Source organism: Dryobates pubescens, chromosome 9 (genome assembly GCF_014839835.1).
Source record: "Dryobates pubescens isolate bDryPub1 chromosome 9, bDryPub1.pri, whole genome shotgun sequence".
Classification (NCBI taxonomy): Eukaryota; Metazoa; Chordata; class Aves; order Piciformes; family Picidae; genus Dryobates; species Dryobates pubescens.
The window spans coordinates 42,092,366-42,119,912 of record NC_071620.1 but is presented as its reverse complement, the minus strand read 5'-3'; the positions used below and the strand labels follow the sequence as shown (position 1 = coordinate 42,119,912).

General features: G+C 48.8%; 1 protein-coding gene across 1 annotated transcript in view; it reads right to left on the bottom strand.

Annotated features, from left to right (window-relative positions):
• Positions 1-27,119, bottom strand: part of CDH10 (cadherin 10) — a 106,884-nt gene extending 79,765 nt beyond the window's left edge. The window contains exons 1-2 of the mRNA XM_054164203.1: positions 26,996-27,119; positions 26,437-26,758 (exon numbers count right to left, since the gene is read on the bottom strand). The gene's annotated coding sequence lies outside the window, so the exon portion shown is untranslated. The remainder of the gene's footprint in view (positions 1-26,436; positions 26,759-26,995) is intronic.
• Between the last annotated feature and the right edge of the window lie 428 nt (positions 27,120-27,547).

Sequence of the window (27,547 nt, the reverse complement as noted above, 5' to 3'; positions counted from 1 at the left end):
AATTTCTTATTAGTTAGCAGAGAGAAGAGCATCAAAGCTGGGGAGGGGTCTGGAGCACAGCCCTGGGAGGAGAGGCTGAGGGAGCTGGGGTTGCTTAGCCTGGAGAGGAGGAGGCTCAGGGGAGACCTTCTTGCTCTCTCCACCTCCCTGAAGGGAGGTTGTAGTCAGGTGGGGGTTGGTCTCTTCTCCCAGGCAACCAGCCCCAGAACAAGAGGACACAGTCTCAAGCTGTGCCAGCGGAGGTTTAGGCTGGAGGGGAGGAGAAAGTTCTTCCCAGCAAGAGAGATTGGCCCTTGGGATGTGCTGCCCAGGGAGGTGGTGGAGTCCCCATCCCTGGAGGTCTTTAGGAAGAGCCTGGATGAGGCACTTGGTGCCATGGTTGATTAGATGGTGTTGGGTGATAGGTTGTGCTTTGTGATAGTGAAGGTCTTTTCCAACCTGGTCTGGTCTGGTCTGGTCTGGTCTGGTCTGGTCTATTCTATTCTATTCTGGGAGGTGCTTCTACTCCTTTACTCTGCCATGGTGAGGTCTCACCTCGGATATTGCATCCAGGTCTGGGCTCCTCAGTGCAAGAGGGACAGGGATCTGCTGGAGAGAGTCCAAGGCAGGGCTACCAGGATGCTGAAGGGACTGGAGACTGCCTGGGGAGGAGAGGCTGAGAGCCCTGGGGGTAGTTAGTCTGGAGAGAAGAAGGTTGAGAGGGATCTGATCAATGTCTATCAATAGCTGAGGGCTGGGGGTCAAGAGGGAGGGGACAGGGACAGGCTTTGCTCAGCTGCACCCTGGGATAGCACAAAGGCTAATGGATGGAAACTGCATCCCAGAAGGTTCCATCTTAACAGGAGGAGGAAATTCTGCCCTTGGAGGGTCCCAGAGCCCTGGAGCAGGCTGCCCAGAGAGGTTGTGGAGTCTCCTTGTGTGGAGCCTTTCATGACCCATCTGGATCATAGTATCATAGAATCAGTCAGGGTTGGAAGGGACCACAAGGATCATCCAGTTCCAACCACCCTGCCATGGACAGGGACACCCCCCACTAGATCAGGCTGGCCAGAGCCTCATCCAGCCTGGGTTTAAACACCTCCAGGGACAGGGCCTGAACCACCTCCCTGGACAACCCATTTGTAATGGGTTGGGGCAGGTCCCCTCCCCACCACAGGCAGAAATAACGACTCAGACAAACGGATTGCAAAAGTGATGAAAGTTTAAATAGAAAGCAGTGAATGTTACAGAAAACCCAAAGCGCAGTGACAAAGAAAGATCCCATCCCCACCTGAGGGTGCATGCAAAACCCCCAGGGCTCCTTCTTCCCCCTCCCTCTGCTGGGCTAGTCTCAGCTGGCCAGGCCTGAGACTGCCCATCCCCCTGTGGCCTTGGGCCCAGTCAGGCCCATGGCCGGGAGATCTCTCCCCCAGTTACCAAGTCTCGGAGAGGGAAGGAAAGAGGAAGTGCCAGACTCCGCACTGGATCTTATAGTGGTGCAAAGAATTATGGTAGGGAATACACAATTTCCTGTGTCCATCCCTCTGGGCTGGACTTCTGGACACAGGAAGTGAATGCCCCAGGGGGGCACCCAGCTCAAACTACAACACCATTCCAGGGCTTCACCACTCTCATGGGGAAGAACTTCCTCCTCACCTCCAGCCTGAACATGGATGTGTTCCTGTGTGCCCTGTGCTGGATCCTCTGCTCCTGCTCTGGCAGGGGGCTTGGACTGGAAGATCTCCAGAGGTCCCTTCCAGCCCCTGACACACTGTGATCAAATTGTGAGACAGAGTTAAGCAACATTAGAGTGAAGCATTGCTTTTCATTTCAGAAAGCTTGTGAAGAGAAACAGATGCAGGAACAACACAACAAGCATTAAAATGTTCAGAGTGCAATGGAAGTTTGCAACTCGATTTCCCCTTGCAATGTTATGGTGTCAGACTTCGTGTGGAAGATTTAATGACTGTGAGCTATATGGCAGCAGTGGGCTCACAAAGCTGAAGCCTCCTTCTTTGTGAGGCAGCATGATGATGTTTTATTAAATCCTTAATTCTAGGTATTGCTTTGGACATGAACATTTCTGCTTAATGCACCTTGAGGCAATTAAGAGCTTCCCAGGTAATAAGAATGATCAGCTCAGAGCAGGTCCTCATTTTGCATTTCCCTTCCAGGACAAGCTCTGATCACATGCAGTCCATGCATAATTCATCCATTCCAACTGTCTCCTGCATTTCATTACTGAAACAGAATGTTCATCTTGGTCTTTAGCTCAATTAGAATCACAGAACTGGCAGGGTTGGAAGGGACCTCAAGGCTCAGCCAGTCCCAACCCCCCTGCCATGGGCAGGGACACCTCACACCGCAGCAGGTTGCTCACAGCCACCTCCAGCCTGGCTGCAAACACCTCCAGGCAGGAGGCTTCCACCACCTCCCTGGGCAGCCTGTGCCAGGCTCTCACCACCCTCATGGGGAACAACTTCTTCCTAACATCCAATCTCAATCTACCCATTTCTAGGTTTTTTTTTTCCCATTCCCCCTGGTCCTATCATTAAATCAACTGCCTGAGGCAAGAGGGAAAGGATGGCATCCAGAGGGACCAGGGCAAGCTGGAGAGGTGGTGCCCAGGTGAACATCATGAGCTTCAACAAGAGCAAGCACAGGGTTTGGCAACTGGGCCAGAATAATCCTCACTATCAGTACAGGCTGGGGAAGGAGGGGATAGAAAGCAGCCCTGAGGAAAAGGACTTGGGGGTGCTGGTGGGCGAGAAGCTGGACAGGAGCAGGCAGGGTGAGCTTGCAGGACAGAAGGCCAAGGGCAGCCTGGGCTGCATCCAAAGCAGCACTGCCAGAGATGAAAAGAGGGATCCTCCCCATTTGCTCTGGGAAGAGCTCTGGAGCCCTCAGCACAAGCCAGACAGGGACCTGATGGAGTTGCTTTATAGAAGTGCCAGGAAAATGATCAGGAGCAGCTCTGCTACAAGGAGAGGCTGAGGGAGCTGGGGGTGTTCAGCCTAGACAAGAGAAGGCTCCAGGGAGACCTAATAGTAGCCTGACAGGACCTGAAGGGGGCTACAAGAAGGATGGAGAGAGACTGTTTGCAAAGGCCTGCAGGGCAGATTAAGATTGGATGTGAGGAGCAGGTTCTGCACCATGAGGGTGGTGGAACACTGGAACAGGTTGCCCAGGGAGGTGATTAAGGCTCCATCCCTGGAGATCTTCAAGGTGAGGCTGGACAGGGCTCTGGGCAACCTGATCTAGTTGGGGATGTCCCTGCTGAGTGCAGAGGGGTTGGGACTGGATGAGCTTTGGAGCTCCCTTCCAACCCAGAGCATTTTGTGATTCTGTGAAATACTTACTGGACATCATTAAAAGGCTATGAAAAAAACCACCAAACAACAACAAAAAAAACAAACCCCAAACCTCGAACTCATTGCCTCTTAAGAAGAAAAAAAAAAAGAAAGAAAAAAAAAGAAACAAAAAAAGAAAGAAAAAAAAAGAAAGGGGGAAAAAAGAAAAAAAGAAAGAAAAAAAACAAAAGAAAGGGGAAAAGGAAAAAAAAGAAAGAAAGAAAAAAAGGAAAACATAAAGGAAAAAGAAAAGAAAGAAAAAGAAAGAGAAAAAAAATAAAATAAAAGAAAAGACAAGAAAAGAAAAGAAAGGAAAGGAAAAGAAAGGAAAAGAAAAGAAAATAAAAGAGAAGAAAAGAAAAGAAAAGAAAAGGAAAAGAAAAGAAAAGAAAAGAAAAGAAAAGAAAAGAAAAGAAAAGAAAAGAAAAGAAAAGAAAAGAAAAGAAAAGAAGAGAAAAGAAGAGAAAAGAAAAGAAAAAGAAAAGAAAAAAAGAAAAAATAGGCAATAAAAAATAAAAAGAAAGGAAAAAGAAAAGAAAAAGAAAAAAAAAGAAAAGAAAATAGAAAAAACGCAATTAAAAAATATAGAAAGGAAAAAGAGGGGGGAAAAAAGAAAAAAGGGAAAAAAAGGGGAAAAGGAATAAAAAATAATTCTCTTTCCACACAAAAGTAAAATCTGGAAACGAATATAATGCCTGAAGAATTTGTAAGTCCTGAGCACAGTTGTGCCAAGCAGAATCTGAGGCCAAGGCAGCTCAGTCTGGTGGTTAACACCCAATGGATCTCAGCGATTTAGAGCCATTTCCTTCCCGTTCCCTGCTAGGAAATGAAAGTCTCCGAAGCAGGCAGAGCTCTGACTGAGCTGGCTGAGGGAATGTTTGCATATTTGCAGAGTGTTGGAAACAATTGCAGTTTGCTCACATCTCGATGGCTGATCAAATCCTGTCGACAGAAATGGAAATGGAGCACAACCTCAACCAGTTTGCCAAATGCTGAGGTCTTCCTCCTGCTCCAGTCCTTGCCCAAAGCATTCTTTCTTCGGTCACTGACTACCATTCTTCCCTTACATGTGGCCTCTTCCTTCATTATTTGAAGGCTGGTGCAGTGTGTTTCATAGAATCACAGAGCTGTCAGGGTTGGAAGGGACCTCAGGGCTCAGCCAGTCCCAACCCCCTGCCATGGGCAGGGACACCTCACACCACAGCAGGTTGCTCACAGCCACCTCCAGCCTGGCTGCAAACACCTCCAGGCAGGAGGCTTCCACCACCTCCCTGGGCAGCCTGTGCCAGGCTCTCTCCACCCTCATGGGGAACAACTTCTTCCTCACAGCCAATCTCAATCTACCCATTTCTAGTTTTGCTCCATCCCCCCCAGTCCTATCCCTCCCTGACACCCTCAAAAGTCCCTCTCCAGCTTTCTTGGAGCCCCCTGCAGATACTTCAAGGCCACAAATAGGTCTCCTTGGAGCCTTCTCTTCTCCAGACTGCACAGCCCCAACTCCCTCAGTCTGTCCTCACAGCAGAGCAGCTCCAGCCCTCTGCTCCTCCTCCTGGCCCTTCTCTGGACACCTTCCAGCCCCTCCAGATCCTTCCAGGAATAAAGGCTCCAGACCTGGACACAGAGCTCCAGCTTCACATTGCAGCAGAGTGGAGCAGAGGGGGAGAATCCCCTCCCTGGCCCTGCTGGGATTGTTGGCATCTTGTGTCTCTGTGACCTTTCTGTCTTGCTTAGAGTTTCTCTTGGCATTCAGGCCCTGCAAGGTGTCAGTTATGTATTACTGCAGTTGTGCAGCAGGATGGATTTCCTTCTCTCACTGCCACAGCTCAGGTGCATGTTGCTTAGACTAGCAGGTAGCCACAGCAGACATAAATAATGCTGGCAGTCAGGAGAAGACACTAAATACACAAGTCCCAGAGATCAGCAATCAATCTTAGCTGAGGGACCAACCCCAGAAACAGCTTTAAAAACCACTTCTTCCTTTTGATCACCTCCAGCTCTGTGACAGACACCCTTCAGTCTCCCCCTTTGTATGCAGGATCCAACAGCTTCCAGCATGCATAATGCATTCTACTTGCCTGCCTAACAGTCTAACCAAATGAAGCACACTGGGACTGGAAGAAGGGGGGGAGGGGGGAAATCTACCATTCACCAGGTGTAATGTGCAGTGAGGGCATAGAAGGAATCTGGCAACTGAGAGGAATTACTTCAAGCAATTCCACTGCTTTCAAGAACATGCTCTGAAATGGTACAGATAGGAATCCTGATTTCCAGACATTCAGGTGAGAAGGGACCCTCAAAGGTCATTTTGTCCAACGCCCCTGCAGTCAGCAGGGACACCTCCAACTAGATCAGGCTGCTCAAGGCCACATCAAGGCTGATCTTCTGTGTCTCCAGGGATGGGGCCTCAAGCACATCCCTGGGCAACCTGTTCCAGCATCTCACCAGTCCCATTCTGCTGAGCTTCCTCCTGATGTCCAACCTAAACATGCCTTGCTCCAGCTTCAATCCACTGCCTCTCATCCTATCACCAGAAGCCTTTCTTAACAGTCCTTACCCAGGCTTCCTGTAGGTCCCATTTCAGCTACTGAAATGCTGCTGTAAGCTCTCTCCACAGGGAATTACAAAGTCTGCTATAGTCAGGCACCAGGACAAGTTATGGGCTGCCCTGCTGGAAAGCAGCTCCAGAGAGAAAGACCTTGGAATCCTAGTGGACAGCAAGTTCTGCATGAGACAGCAAAGTGCCCTGGGGGCCAAGAGAGCCAAGGGGATCCTGGGGGGCAGCAAGAAAAGTGTGGCCAGCAGGGCTGGGGAGGTTCTGCTCCCCTTCTACTCTGCCCTGCTGAGACCACAGCTGCAATCCTGTGTCCAGTTCTGGGCTCCCCAGGTTAAGAGAGACAGAGACCTGCTGGAGAGAATCCAAGGGAAAGCCAGGAGGATGATTTGGGGACTTGAGCAGCTGCCCTGTGAGGAGAGACTGAGACCCCTGAGGCTGTTGAGTCTGGAGAGGAGAAGGCTGAGAGGGATCTGATCAATGTCTATCAATAGCTGAGGGCTGGGGGGCAAGAGGAGGGGGCCAAGGTCTTCTGGGTGGTGCACAGCAATAAGAGAAGGACCAATGGACACAAACTTGAACAGAGAAGGTTTCAGCTCAACATGAGGAGAAACTTCTTTAAGGTTTCAGCTCAACATGAGGAGAAACTTCTTTACAGTGAGGCTGTGGAGGCCTGGAGCAGGCTGCCCAGAGAGGTTGTGGAGCCTCCTGCTCTGGAGCCTTTCCAACCCCCCCTGGCTGCATTCCTGTGCAGCCTGCCCTGGGTGATGCTGCTCTGGCAGGGGGGTTGGGCTGGCTGAGCTCTGGAGGTCCCTTCCAACCTGTAATGTGCTGTGGTCCTGTGATATTCCTGACTATGATCACACATTCAGGAACAACTTCTGCTTTCTTTTCACTTCCAGAAGCTCCACAAATAAGATTAATCCCTTTAACTGACCAAGTTTCCTCTTCTCTCTCTAGCTTCGGTGGAGACATTGCTACCTTGGATTATTTCCTCTTTCCAAGACACTTCCTCAACTATTTACATTCATTATTTTCTTTTTAATCCCTTACCTTTCTTTTGCATCCCTTTTAGCCATGCAAACCCCACTGCAAATTCTCCTAATCTCATGCCAGCCTTATCTCTGCTCAAATCTTTGCCCAAACCTTCATTTCTTCTATCACTGAACATCATGTGGCCTCTTCCTCCATTGCTTGAAGGCTGGTGCAGTGTGTTCTCATGTGCATTAAGGAATGTAACATCTATAAACACTTTCTGCCCAGATTGCAAAAGTCTTCTGTTCAAATAAGCCTTCAATTAATTTCCTGAAGAGCTTTAGGTATGAATATTAATCAGCCTCAGAAACTACCTGTCTGTTCCTCACCAACATCCACTCACTTATGCCTGCTACCTCTCTGCTTTTTGCTCTGCAGAAACACAACCACCTCTCATTCACACAGAAACACAAAAACATTCAGGCTGGAGCAGAGCCTCAGGGTCACCAAGGCCAACCCAGAACCCTGTTCTGCAAGGCTCACCCCTAAGCCACAGCCCCAAGCACCACAGCCAAACCACCTTCAAACACAGCCAGGCTTGGGCACTCCACCACCTCCCTGGGCAGCACATTCCAAGCCCTGACCACTCTGCAGGGGGAAAAATTTCTCCTAATGCCCAGTCTAAACCCACTCAGTCATGCCTTGAGGCCATTCCCTCTTGTTCTATCACTAATCACTTGTGAGAAGAGACCAGCACCAACCTCTCCACAACCTCCTTGCAGGTAGTTGTGGAGGGCAATGAGGTCTCCCCTCAGCCTCCTCTTTCTCAAACTAACCATCCCCAGCTCCTTCAGCCTCTCTCCAGCACATTTCTTCTCCAGGCCCTTCCCAGCTTCCTTGCCCTGCTCTGCCCTGGCTCCAGCACCTCCACATCTCTCTTGCCTTGAGCTGCCCAAAACTGGATGCAACCCTTGAGGTGTGGCCTCCTAAGAGCTGAGTGCCAGGAGACAATCCCCTCCCTTCTCCTGCTGGATACAGAATTGCTGATCCCAGCCAGGAGGCCTTTGGATTTCTTGGCCGCCTGGGGACACTGCTGGCACATTCATCACTGTCTGAAAAACAAAACAAAACCAAAACAAACCACCACCCACAAGGAAAAAAAAACCCACCACACACCAAAACTCCAAACAAAACCAAACCCCAAACCAAAACACCCAAAGCCAAACCAACACCAAAACACCCCAAGGCAAAACCAAACCACCCAAAGCCAAACCAAAACACCCCAAACCGAAAATCAACAAGCAAACCAAAACTGGAAACCAAGCCCAAACCAAACCAAACCACCAAAACCAAATGAAACCCAAAATCTAAAACCCAAACCAAAAGCCAAACCAAAACCCAACAGCCAAAACTGAAACCCCAAAACCAACCCAAAAGCCAAAACTGAAACCCAAAAGCCAAACCAAAGCCCAAAAGCCCAAACCGAGGCCCAAAAGCCAAACTGAAACCCAAAAGCCAAAACTGAAGCCCAAAAGCCAAAACTGAAACCCAAAAGCCAAACCAAAGCTCAAAAGCCAAAACTGAAGCCCAAAAGCCAAAACTGAAGCCCAAAAGCCAAAACTGAAACCGAAAAGCCAAACCAAAGCCCAAAAGCCAAACCTGAAACCCAAAAGCCGAAACCCAAAAGCCAAAACCAAAGCCCAAAAGCCAAACCAAAGCCCAAAATCCAAACTGAAACCCAAAAGCCAAACTGAAGCCCAAAAGCCAAAACTGAAACCCAAAAGCCAAACCAAAGCCCAAAAGCCAAAGCCAAACCAAAACCAAAGGCAAACCAGGTGTGAAACCAGTGTTCATTTAGCACAGAAGCAAATTCAAGCCTCTTGCAGAGTCCCAGTGAACATATCAGGCAAACAAACAGCAATCCTCTGCTGTTATTGCTTTTTTCCCCCCTCCCCCTAGATGGAGGCTGGTAAGAATTTTCCCAAGCCAGAACCAGAAAACAAAATGAAAAGCAAGGATGCTAGCACAGACCTTGGCTTTCTCTGCAACATCACTGGATGCTGAAGTGAATATTGCCTTGAGCTAGCTAAGTATTAAAGTATTCTACAGAGATCTAATGCACTGCTACAATAACTAAATCTATTGACAATTGCCTTTGAACCAGCTGGGGATTTAAAGACTCTGCAGAGATCTACTGCATTACAGCCTGAAAATCTATTTCTATGTGGTAATGGTAGTCAATTGGCTGAGATTTGACAGATCAATATTTACAGTAATGCACTGGGGAAGGGAAAGAGCAAAGCATCAGGAAAGAAACAAAAAGGAGGAGAGAAGAGGAAATGGAAGGAGCAAGTGGCAGCAGGGAGAGAGAAAGGAGCAAGTGGCAGCAGAGAGAAAGGAGCAAGTGGAAACAGAAAGAGAAGCAAATGGAAACAGAAAGAAAGAAGCAAGTGGAAACAATAAGAGAAGCAAGTGGAAACAGAAAGAGAAGCAAGTGGACACAAAAGAAAGAAGCAAATGGAAACAGAAAGAGAAGCAAGTGGAAACAGAAAGAGAAGCAAATGGAAACAATAAGAGAAGCAAATGGAAACAGAAAGAGAAGCAAATGGAAACAATAAGAGAAGCAAATGGAAACAATAAGAGAAGCAAGTGGAAACAATAAGAGAAGCAAGTGGAAACAATAAGAGAAGCAAGTGGACACAAAAGAAAGAAGCAAATGGAAACAGAAAGAGAAGCAAGTGGAAACAGAAAGAGAAGCAAATGGAAACAATAAGAGAAGCAAATGGAAACAGAAAGAGAAGCAAATGGAAACAATAAGAGAAGCAAATGGAAACAATAAGAGAAGCAAGTGGAAACAATAAGAGAAGCAAGTGGAAACAATAAGAGAAGCAAGTGGACACAAAAGAAAGAAGCAAATGGAAACAGAAAGAGAAGCAAGTGGAAACAGAAAGAGAAGCAAATGGAAACAAAAAGAGAAGCAAATGGAAACAGAAAGAGAAGCAAATGGACAACAGAAGGAGAAGCAAATGGAAACAGAAAGAGAAGCAAATGGAAACAGAAAGAGAAGCAAATGGAAACAAAAAGAGAAGCAAATGGAAACAGAAAGAGAAGCAAATGGAAACAAAAAGATAAGCAAATGGAAACAGAAAGAGAAGCAAGTGGAAACAGAAAGAGAAGCAAGTGGAAACAGAAAGAGAAACAAATGGACAACAGAAAGAGAAGCAAGTGGAAACAGAAAGAGAAGCAAATGGACACAAAAAGAGAAGTAAATAGAAACAGAAAAAAAAAGAAGCAAGTGGAAATAAAGAAAGAAGCAAATGGAAACAGAAAGAAAGAAACAAGGGGGGGGGGGGGGGGGGAGTGAGAGGGGAGGAGAAAGAAAGAAGCAACCTAAGGGAACTTTGTGCATGGCTGTTTTACAGTCACTGTAAAAATTCAGACCTGCCTAGCTCCAACTAAGGCAAAATAGCTTGCTGGTAGGCATAGAAACTGGGGGCTGGAGAGGCTGCTGCTTGCTGCTTTCCTCTCTTTCTCCGCTAGCCACAAGATGGCACCAAAGGATGGAAAATAGCTGCATTCCTAAAGCTCTTGCCTGGGAAAAAAGGACAAACGTTTCAGGGAATTGCACAAGAAATGTCACACGGAATTGTCAGGGTTGGAAGGGACCTCGAGGATCGTCGAGTTCCCATCGGCAGAGACACCCTCCACTAGATCAGGTTGCCCAGAGCCACATCCAGCCTGGCCTTAAAACCTTCCAGGGATAGGGCTGCCACCACCTCCCTGGGCAGCCTGTGCCAGTCTTCTTCCCCCCTCCTGGTGCAGAGCTTGTTCCTCACAGCCAATCTCAATCTGCTCTGCTCTAGTTTGAAGCCATTGCTCCTGGTCCTGTCCCTGCAGGCCTTTGCAAACAGTCTCTCTGCATCCTTCTTGTAGCCCTCTTCAGGTCCTGGCAGGCTGCTCTTAGGTCTCCCTGGAGCCTTCTTCTCTCCAGGCTGAACACCCCCGGCTCCCTCAGCCTGTCCTCACAGCAGAGCTGCTCCAACCCCTGATCATCTTTGTGGCCTGCTCCATCAGGTCCATGCCCTTCCTATGTTGAGGGCTCCAGAGCTGCACACATACTCCAGGTGAGGTCTCCCCAGAGCAGGGCCAAGTGGCAGAATCACCTCTCTGCCTCTGCTGGCAGTGCTGCTTTTGATGCAGCCCAGGCTGCTTTTCTATTCCCACAGCAAAACCTCATCCTTGACAATGAAGAGCATCATAGGAGAGAATCAGGTCAGAGTGCACTAACTTCCTCAAACCAAACCAAAACCCCAAAGCTTTGTGGAGGATAAAATACAAACCTCAGAGGATAACTATTTGAGAGGCAATTAATTTGTGCAGTACATTTAATTTACCTATTAAATAAAACCCCATATACAATAAGACAACTGCTAGAGAAGTGCTCACAGCCTTCAGCCAGAAAGAACCCAAGCAGCCCAGAACATAAAGCAGAGCAGCACACCAGCACATTTCCACTCACTAGAATTAGAACAGAACAGAACAGAACAGAACAGAACAGAATAGAATAGAATAGAATTGAATTGAATTGAATTGACCAGGTTGGAAAAGACCTTCAAAATCATTGAGTCCAACCTATCACCCAACACCATCTAATCAGCTCAACCATGGCACCAAGTGCCTCATCCAGGCTCTTCCTAAACACCTCCAGGGATGGTGACTCCACCACCTCCCTGGGCAGCACATTCTAATGGCCAATCTCTCTTGCTGGGAAGAATTTCTTCCTCATCTCCAGCCTAAACCTCCCCTGGCACAGCTGGAGACTGCGTCCTCTTGTTCTGGTGCTGGCTGCCTGGGAGAAGAGACCAACCCCTACCTGGCTCCAACCTCCCTTCAGGGAGTTTTAGACAGCAAGAAGATCTCCCCTGAGCCTCCTCTTCTGCAGGCTAAGCAACCCCAGCTCCTTCAGCCTCTCCTCCCAGGGCTGTGCTCCAGACCCCTCCCCAGCTTTGTTGCCCTTCTCTGGACACCTTCCAACCTCTTTCCTAACCTGAGGAGCCCAGAACTGGACACAGGACTCCAGGTGTGGCCTGAGCAGTGCTGTGTACAGGGCAGAATGACTTCCCTGCTCCTGCTGACCACACTGTTCCTGATGCAGGCCAGGATGCCATTGGTCCTCTTGGCCACCTGGGCACACTGCTGGCTCATGTTCCTCATTGTTTCCTTTAAAGCTAACAACAGTATCAGGGCTATGAAACAATTATCTTTATGTCAGCTATTATCCCTATCTTCCTTGCCAGCCTTTATGATGGTACAGAAACCTATTAAGCTACCTTCAAACTTCTTTTTTTCCACCCCCTGTACATCACTTCAGCTCATGTGTTTTGAAGCACTTTAACTCAGGCATTTTAAAGCACTTTAAGACATATATTTTCAAGCACTAATGGATTACCCTGGAGAGTTCAGTGCTTAATAACACATTAGAATCACCGAGATGAATTTTGTTTACTTAAATAGAAATTAATTTAAGCCTCTATAAAATACTTGATCTCCTTTCTTTCTCTTTTTTTCCCCCCACCATTTTACCATGAGGGTGGTGGAACACTGGAGCAGGTTGCCCAGGGAAGGGGTTGAGGTCCCATCCCTGGAGATCACAGAAAATATCAGGTTGGAAAAGACCCTCAGGATCACCAAGTCCAACCCAGAACCCTACTGTACAAGGTTCACCCCTAAACCATATAGGACACTTTCAGGTTGGAAAAGACCCTCAGGATCACCAAGTCCAACCCAGAACCCTACTCTACAAGGTTCAGCCCTAAACCATATAGGACACTTTCAGGTTGGAAAAGACCCTCAGGATCAAGTCCAACCCAGAACCCTACTCTACAAGACTCACCCCTAAACCATATCCTAAACCATATAGGACACTTTCAGGTATGAAAAGACCCTCCAGGATCACCAAGTCAAACCCAGAACCCTGCTCTACAAGGCTCACCCCTAAACCATATCCTAAACTACATTGGACGCTTTCAGGTTGGAAAAGACTCTCAGGATCACCAAGTCCAACACTGTACTCTACAAGGGTCATCCAAAACCATATCCTAGACCATATTGGACACTTTCAGGTTGGAGCAGAGCCTCAGGATCACCAAGTCCAACCCAGAACCCTACTCTACAAGGCTCACTCCTAAGCCATACCCTAAACCATACTGGACACCTTCAGGCATCAGCAAAAGAAATGAAAGTGGTTCTCTTTGTGGCTTGCCAAAATATTCTGATGGTGTGAAGAGTTTCCATTGCTGCTTGAAGCTTAGGAATTGTTATCTGATGTCATTCCAAGAGTAAAGCAACATTTTGTGGCCTTTTTATATGTAGATATTTAGGTTGCTTGCTTCTTTTGTTTGCCACAATGATATTGCCAACTATTTCCTCTCCTTTTGAGAACTGCTCTAAACAAAACTGAGCACTCCAAATGAAACTGAACAGAAACAAACACTAAGTACTCCAAACAAAGCTAACAATCTACCTATCTAGAAAAGAGAAGGCTCCAGGGAGAGCTAACAGCAGCCTGCCAGTACCCAAAGGGGGCTGCAAGAAGGATGGAGAGAGACTGTTTGCAGAGGCCTGCAGGGACAGCACCAGGGGCTCATGTTTAGAGAGTCCTGAATTCGCTCGAAGATGTATGCTCATCAAAACTTTAATGAGATGATTCCTGCAGCACACTGTTCTTTAGCTCACATTTACAGCTTCCATTATTCTGACCCCAAATAAAATGCTAGAGGAAACCAAGCCACAATTAGGAGAGTCGTTGGAGGAGAGTAAATTGAGAAAGCCAAGCAGAAGCTGGGCTGCAGCAAGAGAAGTGTGGCCAGCAGGGCCAGGGAGGGGATTCTGCCCCTCTGCTCCACTCTGCTGAGACCACAGCTGCAGCTCTGGGGCCAGCTCTGGAGCCTCTGTGCCAGGAAGGCTCTGGAGGGGCCAGAGAAGGGCCACGAGGAGGAGCAGAGGGCTGGAGCTGCTCTGCTGTGAGGACAGACTGAGGGAGTTGGGGTTGTGCAGGCTGGAGAGGAGAAGGCTCCCAGGAGACCTCATTGTGGCCTTCCAGTATCTGCAGGGGGCTCCAAGAAAGCTGGGGAGGGACTTTTGAGGGTGTCAGGGAGGGATAGGACTGAGAGGAATGGAGCTGAATTAGAAATGGGTAGATTGAGATTGGCTGTTAGGAAGAAGTTGTTCCCCATGAGGGTGGTGAGAGCCTGGCACAGGCTGCCCAGGGAGGTGGTGGAAGCCTCCTGCCTGGAGGTGTTTGCAGCCAGGCTGGAGGTGGCTGTGAGCAACCTGCTGTGGTGTGAGGTGTCCCTGCCCATGGCAGGGGGGTTGGAAGTGGATGATTTCTGTTTGGTACTCAGCATCCATAACACTTTTAGAGCTGCTCTGCTGTGAGGACAGACTGAGGGAGCTAGGGTTATTCATTGTAGAGAAGACACAGCTCTGAGGAGACCTTCTGGTTTGGCTTCTTAGCAGAAAGGCAGGAGGGCAGGCTAGTAGCTCTCCATAGCTCACCCTGCAGTACAAATGGCTTAGCTGGCATGGAAAAGATCTTCCTACTCAACAAAATGAGACAAAGAAAACACTCAGAAGACATCTACACTGAAAACAGCAACAAAAAACTCATCTGCAGCAGGATTTGGTTCCATTTGTTTGTCTAATTCATTATTTAAATGGATTCTTCCAGGTGGGAAGAAAAGGAGTGCTGAAATAGTGACATTCTCCTGCTTCAGCTCCTCCTGGCTTGTGATGTGTTCCTTTTGCTTTGTTTTAAACACATCCTGCCCTTTTTCTCTTTCTTTCTTTCGTTTTGGGTTTTGTAGTCCTTTGTGTTTCGTTGGTTGTGCTTTGCAGTTATTTCTGGCACTCTGCTCCCAAAATCCAGGTCACCTTCTGAGTGTAGCCTCAACCTGAAGCAAACCAAAGAGCCCACACGGTTTAAGAGGTAAAATCTTACCCATCTAATTAGCAGATGCACACTTCTGTAGTCAAAGTGTTACTTAGAATCATCCTGATGGGAAGAAATCAATGGCACTTAGCTTCTTTTGAGCTGATTTCCTGGTGACACAGAGATAAAATGGATCTATAGGTCCTCAGGGAATCTTCTTATATACCATAGAACAGATGGGACCCAAAGGGAAACATGTAGATTCTCACCTTGGCTTGTATATTTAAGCTCACATATTTCTCTCACAAAGAATGGAACCTGAATACAGAATCAAGCAGGTTGGAAAAGACCTTCAAGATCATCATAGAATCATAGAATTGTCAGCAGGTTGCTCACAGCCACCTCCAGCCTGGCTGCAAACACCTCCAGGCAGGAGGCTTCCACCACCTCCCTGGGCAGCCTGTGCCAGGCTCTCACCACCCTCATGGGCAACAACTTCTTCCTCACATCCAATCTCATTCTACCCCTTTCTAGTTTTGCTCCATTCCCCCTGCTTCTATCCCTACCTGACACTCTCAATTTCCAACCTAAATCTCCCCTGCTCCAGTTTCAAACCACTGCCCCTCACCCTGTCACTCCAAGCCCTTCTACACAGCCCTTCCCCAGCCTTCAGCTGTAGGTCCCCTTCAGATATTGCTACACCCTGGGTTCTTATCCCTTTTACTCCTTCTCATAAAGATTTTGTCCATGTGCTTCATCTCATCTATAAGATGAGTGATTGGCCATTGGGATGTGCTGCCCAGGGAGGTGGTGGAGTCACCATCCCTGGAGGTGTTTAGGAAGAGCCTGGCTGAGGCACTTGGTGCCATGGCTGAGTTGATTAGATGGTGCTGGATGATAAGTTGGACTTGATGATCTCAAAGTTCTCTTCCAACCTGGTTAATTCTATTCCATTCTATTCTATTCTATTCTAGTCTAGTCTAGTCTATTCCATTCCATTCCATTCTATCCTATTCCATTCTATTCCATTCTATTCCATTCTACTCTATTCTATTCTATTCTATTCTATTCTATTCTATTCTATATGAAACATATTCCAGACCATGTAGGTACAAACCTCTCTTGCTTCCAGTGGAAACAAACAGACAAAAACCCCTCCCTCAAGCCTCCCAGCTTTACATTTGTAGTACACAGAGGAACCAATACCAGAATGCAGAGCATCTAAGTTTCCTAGCCACAGGCATTATTTCCCCTTCATTTCTGCTCATCACCAGGGTAGCAAAAAAGGACAAACCCAAACCCAAACAAAAAAGAACAAAAACCTATCAAAAAAAACCCAAGAAGATATTTTCCCTTCCTTAAGTGGTAATGTTCTGTGAACTGCTGAAGTGTGGTGGGCCCCAGTAAGTTCAGGCAGGCAGGTTTGGGGTTTATGCAATTAGCAGACTCCTTGCAGGCTTGCTCAGTGTTGTAACTGGCCCTGGGAGATCCCAGTGTGTCTGTGGTGGGTTGAAGTTACCCTCCCCCCACCCCCAGCTCATTTGGAGAACTAACCCCCAGTAATAAAATTGCCAGACCTCACCTCCAACCCTGCCTCCAGCTCTGCTGTCCCCAGCAGGAGGAGGACACAGAGCTGCTGGAAAGAGCCCAGAGGAGACCACAAAGATGATCCAAGGGCTGGGGGCAACCTCTGCTCTGAGGACAGGCTGAGGGAGCAAATGAAGCTCTACTGACAAGCAAACTGCAACACAGAAATACGAAATGCAATGGATCTGTACAAAAGATTCAATGCTCCTGCAGCAGCAGGGAGGGGATTGTCCCCTGGTGCTCAGCTCTGGGCAGGCCACACATCGAGTGCTGTGTCCAGTTTTGGGCACCTCGATGCAAGAGAGCTGTGGAGGTGCTGGAGCCAGGGCAGAGCAGGGCAAGGAAGCTGGGAAGGGCCTGGAGAAGAAATGTGCTGGAGAGAGGCTGAAGGAGCTGGGGATGGTTAGTGGGAAAGAGAGGAGGCTGAGGGGAGACCTCCTGGCTGCCTCCAGCTCCCTGCAAGGAGCTTGTGGAGAGACTGCTGCTGGGCTCTGCTCCCAGGTCAGCAGTGACAGAACAAGAGGCAATGGCCTCAAGCTGCCCCTGGGGAGGTTCAGTCTGGAGAGCTGGAAGAGTTTTTCCCCCTGCAGAGTGGTCAGGGCTTGGGATGTGCTGCCCAGGGAGGTGGTGGAGTGCCCAAGCCTGGCTGTGTTTGAAGGTGGTTTGGCTGTGGTGCTTGGGGCTGTGGTTTAGGGCTGAGCCTTGCAGAGTAGGGCTCTGGGTTGGCCTTGGTGCTGCTGAGGCTCTGCTCCAGCCTGAATGTTGCTGTGACACAGACAACATATACTTACATATTTACAACTTACTGACAACACAGAAACTCCTCAAAATCCCCTGGATGGATCCAGGGGACCTGTTCACCTCTTCCCCCACTCCCTCCCTCCCTCCTTCCCATTACCTCCCACAGTAGTCAAAACACAGGTACCCTTGGCAAGGCCACAGGAGACAGACAGAGGCAGGATGGTTGCAAGGAGAAGTGACAGGAGAAGAAAAGAGAATCAAACAATTTATGCCCCTGCTCTGTATTCTCATCAGCAAGCCAAGGATTTATGTTTATAGCACATAGAGCATTATTCTAGAGTTATAGCACTGTTTTTCTATTGTATCCAATGTAATTTGTTTTGCTCTCAGTCTTTTTAGCCAGGCTAAAGTTCCCCTTTCAAACTGTAACAGTGTCTTATACCCTCTGGATATTTGAGCACTGCAGTGCTGCTGAGGACTGCCTTTGTTTTCTTTCAGGGCTGTGAGCTGCAAGGGCTAAGTGATGAGATGCCATCAGGCTCTGGCTGCTGCCATGCAAAGCACTGCACTAGGATAATGCAACAAATGCAGCCTGGGGTGTGACAGGTGGTGGAATACCAACAGTGAAAAAAACCTCACCAAGCACATGCTGCACAGCTCCTCAGCAGGAAAATGGTCTGGAGAGTCAGAATCACAGAACCAAGCAGGTTGGAAAAGACCTCAGAGATCATCAAGCCCAACCTATCACCTAATACCTGACACCTCCTGACAACTAAACCACGGCTCCAAGTGCCACAGCCAATCTGGTTTTGACCTCCTCCAGGGATGGGGACTCCACTACCTCCCTGGGCAGGCTTGGGACCAGGCTTGTTCAACATCTTTGTGGGTGCCATGGACAGTGGCACTGAGTGCACCCTCAGCAGGTTTGCTGAGGACACCAAGCTGTGTGGTGCAGCAGACAGGCTGGAGGGAAGGGATCCATCCAGAGGGACCTGGGCAGGCTGGAGAGGTGGGCACAAGCCAACCTCAGGAGGTTCAACAGGACCGATGGCAGGGTCCTGCATGTGGTCAAGGCAATCCCAGGAACAAATCCAGGCTGGGCAGGGACTGGCTGGAAAGCAGGCCTGAGGAGAGAGACTTGGGGGTGCTTGTGGAGGAGAAGCTCAACAGGAGCTCTCAGTGTGCACTTGCAGCCCAGAGAGCCAAGCAGAGCCTGGGCTGCAGCAAGAGAAGTGTGGCCAGCAGGGCCAGGGAGGTGATTCTCCCCCTCTGCTCCGCTCTGGGGAGACCACAGCTGGAGTACTGCCTCCAGTTCTGGAGCCCCTATTGCAAGAGGGATCTGGAGGTGCTGGAAGGTGTCCAGAGAAGGGCCAGGAGGAGGAGCAGAGGGCTGGAGCTGCTCTGCTGTGAGGACAGACTGAGGGAGTTGGGGCTGTTCAGTCTGGAGAGGAGAAGGCTCCGAGGTGACCTCATTGTGGCCTTCCAGTATCTGAAGGGGGCTCCAAGAAGGCTGGGGAGGGACTGCTCAGGATCTCAGGTAGTGATAGGACTAGGGGGAACGGAATGAAGCTGGAGGTGGGGAGATTCAGGCTGGATGTGAGGAGGAAGTTCTTCCCCGTGAGAGTGGTGAAGCCCTGGGATGGGTTGTCCAGGGAGGTGGTTGGGGCACTGTCCTTGGAGGTGTTTAAGCCCAGGCTGGACGAGGCTCTGGCCAGGCTGATCTAGTGTGGGGGGTCCCTGCCCATGGCAGGGGGTTGGAACTGGATGATCCTTGTGACCCTTCCAACCCTGACTGATACTATGATGCTATGATTCCAATGGCCAATCTCTCCTTCTGGGAAGAAAGAAGCAGACAGTTCTGGCTTCTGAGCAGCAGCACTCTGGAAACATCTAGTTTCAATGCATTATTTCCTTTGGGATCACTACCTTTACATTAACAGCTGCCTCCATCTTCATCTGGTTTGCCACTGTTTGAAATGTGATTTGAAATTCACTTTTCTTTGGGTGGGGGGTGCAAATACCTCCCCAGCCTCCAACCATTGTGTGAAGAGTTGTGGGCACATAGAGGCAACTGTACAAAGGCCACCTGCCCATGCTGCTTGGCTCCATCCCTGGAGACATCCTGGAGAAGAGAAGGTGCTGAGGAGCCCTTAGTGTAGCCTTCCAATATCTGAAGGGGGCTACAAGAAAGCTGGGGAGGGACTTTTGAGGGTGTTGGGTATTGATAGGACCAGGGCAAAACTAGAAGTGGGGAGATTGAGATTGGCTGTTAGGAAGAAGTTGTTGCCCATGAGGGTGGTGAGAGCCTGGCACAGGCTGCCCAGGGAGGTGGTGGAAGCCTCCTGCCTGGAGGTGTTTGCAGCCAGGCTGGAGGTGGCTGTGAGCAACCTGCTGTGGTGTGAGGTGTCCCTGCCCATGGCAGGGGGTTGGAGCTGGATGATCCTTAAAGTCCCTTCTGAGGTCCCTTCCAACCCTGACAATTCTGTGATGCTATGATTCAAGATCAGGCTTGATGGGGGCCTGAGCATTGTGACCTAGTTGGAGATAGAATAGAATAGAATAGAATAGCATAGCATAGCATAGCATAGCATAGCATAGCATAGCATAGCATAGCATAGCATAGCATAGCATAGCATAGAATAGACCAGGTTGGAAGAGACCTTCAAGACCATTGTGTCCAACCTATCATCTGACACCACCTAATCGACTAACCCATGGCACCAAGCATCCTGTTAAGTCTCCTCCTGAACACCCCCAGCATTGGCAACCCCACCTGTGATGTCCCTGCTCACTTCAGCAGGGTTGGACAAGATGACTTTTGTGGGTCCCTTCCAAGCCAATGCATTCTATGACTCCTAAGTCTTTGTATGGCCCTGGTGCAGCCTGTTGAATCAGACACAGCTCTACACCCTTCCAACTAGAAGCCTTGACTCTGGCCTCTGAGAGCACACCTTGGGATGTGCCTCAGAGTACAAGTTGGGGAGTGCCTCTGAGATACTACCAGGCCTTTATCCCTCCTCCTGGACATACTTCTTGACCAAGAAAGTGATAAACTCGTTTATTTTAACACATAGATGTTAAAAGAGGCAAGAAGCAAGAGTGGGGACAGAGGAAGGCACAGAAAGCTCCAATAAATGGCAGAGATCCATTTGTACACTGTGTAGCTGCTGCCATGCAATCCCTGTGCAAGACAAAGGATTTCCCTGGTTTGCCTCTCCTGCACACATGCAGGCTCTTGAGGCTCTGATGCTGGATAATCAGGATGACTGCAGGCACACAGAAATGGGTAGAAAGCTTCAAATGGCAGACAGTTGGCTTTGGCAGAGTCTCCACATGGCAAAAATGAGGCTGATCAGGCACTAAACAGAACATGCAAAGTCAATAGCTCTTTGGTTGGGTGGTGTTTGGGCTTCCCACCAGGTGAAAACAGAATTAAAGGGGAAAAGAAAACAAAACCACAGTGCTCAGGTCTAGCTGATTCTTTCTGGATGGAATAATACTGCCTGACAACTACAGCACACTCAGGTCCCCTGAGATGAGACTGAATCATAGAAATATAGAATCAGAGAATCACAGAATGGGCTGGGTGGGAAGGGACCTCCAAAGCTCATCCAGCCCAACCCCTCTGCAGTCACCAGGGACTAGATCACTAGATCAGGTTGCCCAGAGCCCTGTCCAGCCCCACCTTGAATATCTCCAACTGCCTCTCTGGACAACCTGTTCCACTACCCTCATGGTGCAGAACTTGTTCCTCACATCCAATCTCAATCTGCTCTGCTCTAGCTTGATTCCACTGCCCCTTGTCCACTCCCCACAGGCCTTAGTAAACTGTGTCTCTCCATCCTTCTCACTGCAGAGGGGGTTGGACCAGATGACCTCTGGTTGCCCAGAGCCCTGTTGAGCTTCACCTTGACTATCTCCAGGGATGGGGCCACAACCACCTCCCCAGGCAACCTGTTGCAGTGCTCTGGATTCTCTTCTTGTTGCTGCCCTCTTGTAGGGCTCCTAACCCACAGAAACAGGCACCCCAAGGACTTAGAGGTAAAGAGATGCAAAAGCAGAGAGGGCAAAGCAAGCAACATTCAACACAGGAGTTCCTGCTGGCCTGAAGAGAGATTTGGGGAAGGTTTAGTTGAAGGCAGAATTCAGAATACTATTTTTTGTTCATTGCTTGTTCCTTTCAAGCTCTTCCAGCAGTGGTGCAGAAGAGGAAGAAGAGGGATTTGGTTTGGGGTTTTTATGTCCAAAAAGCAAACGTTCACAGCAGTTGATTTGAGGGCAGAGGACGTGAAGTGTGTGTGTTGAGCAATCAACCAGGGATGCAGTGAACTCTACCTTCAGCTTGCATTAAGAGTTATAACCATTCAAAACAACTGAAAGCTATGGTCTGGCATAGAGTCATAGAATTGCCAGGGTTGGAAGGGACCTCAAGGATCGTTTAGTTCCAACCCCCCTGCCATGGGCAGGGACACCTCACACTACAGCAGGTTGCTCACAGCCACATCCAGCCTGGCTTCCAATACTTCCAGGGATGAGGCCTCCACCACCTCCCTGGGCAACCTGTGCCAGGCTCTCACCACCCTCATGGTTTAGGACTTCCTAACATCTAATCTAAAACTCCCCTCCTGGCCTTAAGCCACCTTTGATCATGCCTTGCAAATCCTAGGACTATGGTCTTCATAGTGTTAGTGTGTTGTAAAGGGAAGGAGAAGTATGTTGCCTTGTGCAGCAAGTAAAACCCACTACTGCTGAGGGACCTGGACAAGCTGGAGAGGTGGTCCCAGGTGAACCTCCTGAGGTTCAACAAGAGCAAGTGCAGGGTTCTGCACCTGGACCAGAACAATCCTCTCTATCAATACAGACTGGGGGATGAGGTGATAGAAAGCAGCCCTGTGGAAAAGGACTTGGGGTGCTGATGGACAAGAAGCAGGACTTAAGCAGACAGTGTGTGCTTGCAGCCCAGAAAGCAAACCACATCCTGGGCTGCATCAAAAGATGTGTTGCCAGCAGATCCAGCGAGATAATCCTGACAATTTGCTCTGGTGAGTCACAGTGTCACAGTATCACAAAGGTTGGAAGAGACCTCAAAGATCATCGAGTCCAACCTGTCACCACAGACCTCATGACTAGACCATGCCACCAAGTGCCACGTCCAATCCCCTCTTGAACACCTCCAGGGATGGTGACTCATCACCTGGAATACTGCATCCAGGTCTGGAACTCTCAATAGAGGAAAGATGTGGAGCTGATGGAACAGGTAGAGGATGGCCACGAGAAAGATGAGGGGGTTGAAGCCCTTCTGCTATGAGGACAGGCTGAGGGAGCTGGGGTTGTTCAGCCTGGAGAAGAGGAGGCTCCAGGGAGACTTAATAGCAGCCTGCCAGTACCTGAAGGGGGCTACAAGAAGGATGGAGAGAGACTGTAGTGGTAGTACAAGGGGCAATGGCTTCAAACCAGAGAAGAGCAGATTTAGATTGGATGTTAGGAACAGGTTCTTCACTGTGAGGCTAGTGGAATACTTGAACAAGCTGCTTGGGGAGATGGTTGGTTCCCCATCCCTGGAGATATTCAAAGTAAGGCTCAACAGGGCAGCCTGCTTGAGTAGAGGATGCCCCTGCTTACTGCAGGGGGGGTTGGACTAGATGACCTTTGGAAGTCCCTTTCATCCCAGACCATTCTATCATGCCATTATTCCATGATCATGCTTTACTTGAGCGTGCTCAAGCTGCTCATAAGCAAAGAAGGTTTCTTCCTGAACGTCGACTTTCCTCCTGCCGTGACAAATTAAAGAAGCTCACAGGAAAGGCAGCAGAAACTTAGGACATTTTTGTGCTTCATTGAAGCACTCCCCAGATGTTCCTCAAACCCTTGTGTTCTTCCCAAACAACCAGTATTTTCCTGCCATGTCTGCCTGTCACATCATAGCAAAGACTGAACTGCACAGCAGATATGGCTTTCCTTCCTCATGTATGAACAAGGGTGTAGTGTGATGTCCAGCTAAGACAGCTTGCTGCTTGTGAGCTCGGTTTCAAGTGACAGGATCACAGGGACAGGATGTTAGGGGTTGGAAGAGACCTCTGGAGATCTTCCACTCCAACCCCCCTGCCAGAGCAGGAGCATAGAGTCCAGCACAGGTCACACAGGAACGCATCCAGATGGGAGTGGAAATTCTCCAGAGAAGGAGACTCCACAACCTCCACAAACCATAACAAATGGGTTTAAAAAGGAAGCCAAACTTCACCCCATTGTTGCCATTCAAGAACATTCCAGTCTCAGGCTGACCCCTTGCACCATTCTTGGTGGCGTAAGGAAGGCTAAAATTGGTCTCCTTTGCCCCGCAGCCTGGCTGCGAATGTGCTTAGCAGACAGAGAAACCTGCACAGGATTAGCCAGAGGAGACAGGGAGCTGTCTCATCCCCTTGTTTCCTTGGGAAATCACAATGATGAGCTCAAGAAATTAGTTTCCCTGAATCAGAGGGAGGGTATCGTTTCCAAATGAAACATAAATGCTATGGCTCAGCTGAATTGTGTACACCAGCATGCAGCTATAGATGTGTGTCTTATGGCTCTCGACATCTAATTAATGATGAGCTCATTTGCTTTGACATGTAACATGGGCTTGATGCATTTTTCCACGACAGCTAGGCACAGAGAACAGTACCCACAGTGTCTGCTGGCAGCACAGCTCAGAATTTCATCAGTTTCTTCACAGATCCTTTGTCTATTGAGGAGATGCAAGTACAAAGTTTGAATGTATCCACGCTTTCCCCTAATGCAAACCCGGCAAGAAGGCTTGAAAACACACTGAGTGCCCTACATGCAGCCCCCTTTGTGATCTGCTTTGCTCCCTTCTCTCCCCTGAACTGTTAGAAAGCAGCAGCAATATGAACTGGTGGCAAAACTAGCACCCAGGATGTATTTCCTGATGCTACCCAAAGCAAGGGGGGGGAAAAAATAATCACAGAATCAACCAGTTGGAAAAGACCTCAGAGATCATCAAGTCCAAGCTAATACAATCATCAACAGTTTCAGGTTTGAGGATCTGCCTTGGAATCAGCATTCCTCAGACATGACAAAGTTCCTGTTCAAGTATACAAACCCCATCTTGACACCACACAAAGGAAGCACAGACACAGAGCTGAACTCCACGGAGACGACCTCTGGATTCTTAATTCATCCTGCTATTTCACCCAGCAGAGGGGAAAAGCCAAGCCCGAGAGGGCTCCCTCAGGCACAAACCACATCACCCATTTAGAATCCAAGAAGTATTCCTCCCTTAATTTAAGCTCATACTGGCTCCAAACAGCTGGTTGTCAACTCTGGAGAGAGATAGAGGGATGGAGAGAGAGAGGGATGGATGGAGAGAGAGGGATGGATGGAGAGAGAGAGGGATGGATGGAGAGAGAGAGGGAGGGATGGAGAGAGACAGGGATAGATGAATGGATGGATGGAGAGAGAGAGAGGGATGGATGAATGGATGGATGGAGAGAGAGAGGGATGGATAGGAGAGATAGTGGGATAGAGGGATGGATGGATGGATAGGAAGGAAGGATGGATGGATGGATAGGATGGATGGATGGATGGAGGGGGAGATGGACGGGGGAGATGGATATCTTGCCTTTTCTACTTGCCTTTCCCACTCCCCTAAGTTCAGTCTTTCATCTCCTCCTCTAAAGTAGCCCAGACATCTCTTGCATTAAAAAAATAAGAAGTGGTAATGAATGAATAGAGAAGTTTGAGTAACTGGAGGGGGAAAAAATATAATAAACCAAAAGCTCAGTATGTGCTTGCACCAGACTCAGAATTTCCCTGGGAGAGGGCATATTGGAAAAGCATTTAGAGCTTCAGAACTATCTTCCAGCCTCCCACTCCCTGCTTTCCCCCTCCGGAAAGATCACCGATTTTGAGCCTACTGGCTTGAAAGAAATAGGGGGGTGGGGGGGAACAACAACCCCAAAACCAAACAAAGCCACACAATTTTCTCCAAATCAGCTCCCTCACACTCTCAGGCTGTGCACCAGGATCCAGCCATCCACAACAAGTTGCATAATTCCAAGAGCAGAAAAAAAAATACCTTTAGGAAGCGAGGGGCGCCCGGCGGCTGGGGTAGGACAGAGGCTGTTACCCAAATGAAAGCTGAAGACCACAGGCAACCACAGCTCCATTTGCGTGTGGAAGCGGCAGAGACGATAGGTCAGGCTTAAAAGGGGCTGCTCGCTGTTTGTCCCCCTGGTTGCACGTGGGGATGCGTTCTCTTCGGCTGAAGGACTCTCGGGTTTTGAGGGGGTTTTGGGTTGGTTGTGGGGTTGTTGGGGTGGGTTTTTCTTACAGCTGTAGCCCCGTGCCGAGCGTTAGCCTCCCGCAGATTTCCCGGCGCAGGTGACGATCCCCCATCACTAGTTGGGCTGTTGGGGACGCGGGTTTCGGCTTTGCATCGTGCTGCATTCATTTAGCACCACATCAAATATGGATTTTATTGCAGCAGCGGCGGCAATAAACGCTCGCACAGGTGCAGGCGAAATTTTTTTCTTCCCTCCACCTTTTTCCCCTCCTCCCCCTCCCCCCTTCCCCCTGAAATGTCAAACCTGGCAATATTCCGCCCACCCCCCCATTCGTGTGTAAATAGCCCTGCTCAGCTATCAGCGACCCTGCCTGTACCCACCCTTGCTACCCCCTTTCCCACAGGGATTTTTCCTTGCCTTCTCCGGGAAACATTTAGTCCGAGCATCGATAATTATTCTGCCATTCAATTCAGGGCAGCGCAAACAGGCAGCGAAAGCTGTAGCAGACTCGCAGTGGTGCACAGAAAGTGCGTGTGCGTGTGTGTGTGTGGAGGGGGCACATATGTGCCGTGTTTCATGCAGCCTTCATAGCAGTCGCGCTGCGAAACAATGTGCTGCGTGTTGGTTTTGTTATCCCACTTTAATGAGTGTTCTCCTCTTCAAAGAAAAAGCTGAATACAAGACAGGGAGAGCTGCTTTAAAAGGGCAGCCTGCTCCCTAGGAGAGAAGGTGCGGGGGGGAAATCATGGCATCGCGCAACGCTGGCAGCAAAGATGCTGTTGGTTTACTTTGAGGAGAGAAAACACGGCGGCAGTTTGGTGGTGTTTTGTTGTTGCTTTTCCATCCCTTGTCTCATCTCTCTCCGAGCATCTTTAGAGAAATATATATATATATATATATATATATAAATATATATACACATAAAGTTGTCTCCAGGTGAACAATTCCATGCCCTAAGCACCGCTCTGTCCGTGCTGTCATCACAACGGCGACAACTACAAAGAGCTTAAGAGGGAATAAAAACCAGAGAAAGGCTCCTACCTTTTTATTCTGCTTCCGAGAATGGCAATTAGAGTCCACCCCGAGCAAACTGTGACACGAGCTGGTAGAGTCCTTTTTTTTCGGTGGTGCTGGTGGTGCTGGGTTTCTTCTTCTTTTTCCTGTGTTTTAGGTTGTTGGGTTGGGTTTTTTTTTTCTGCTGTTATTTCCTAAGACTGATCCTTACTTGGATCTAACTCAGGCTTCTTTTTTTTTTTTCCTCCCCTCCCAGCATCACTTCACTCTGGACAGCTGGGAAGTAAAGCTAAAGGGAGGGGGGGTGTGGGGGGGAGCTCTCACTCTGACTGGCTTTCATTCAGAGCTCCTGATTGAAAAAAAAAGGAGGGAGGATAAAAGAAAAAAGGGGGGAGAAATGGGGGGGGGGGAAAGGAAAAAATAGGGGGGGAAAAAAAGGGAAAAAAGAAATCCGAACGAAAAAAAGAGGGGAGTGAAAAACCCTGTCAAAGGCACAGACCATCATCATCACCGCCACGCACACGCAACATGCACGGACACACACACACACACGCACACACACTCTGGGGGAGAGAGCAGCACTTACCCTGGGAAGGCTTGGAGAGTGGGGAAGCGCAGGATTTGCCAAGCGCGCAGCGATGATTTGCAAGTGAATGCGGTGGGAGGGTACAGCAAAGCCACAGCTTCCCTTTCTCTCTCTCTCTCTCTCTCTCTCTCTCTCTCTCTCTCTCTCTCTCTCTCTCTCTCTTTAATTCCGTTTAAAAAAAAAAAGCCTCTCGCCCTCCCTGCGCTGCCAGAATGGTTCTCTGGGTTTTGAAGTCGAAGGTAATCAGCCTCCTCTGCTTAGCTTGGCGTTACAATACCGCAAGCATCACCACTTTGGGTATCATTTCATTTTTTTTATGGGGGGGTAGGGGGATGATGAAATAGAATCACTTTAATCTTTGGTACCACTACCAACCTTCATTGTCATACTTTGATTTTTTTTTTTCATATATCTACACACATTATTCTTTTTTTCATACAATGAAGTTCAGTGGCGACCTCAGAGGACTCAGATGAAACCACTGGGAGCAACTCTTTCTCCTTGCTGAATTGCTTCTGCCATTAGATAAGAAACGTTCTTCAGTCGTACTCC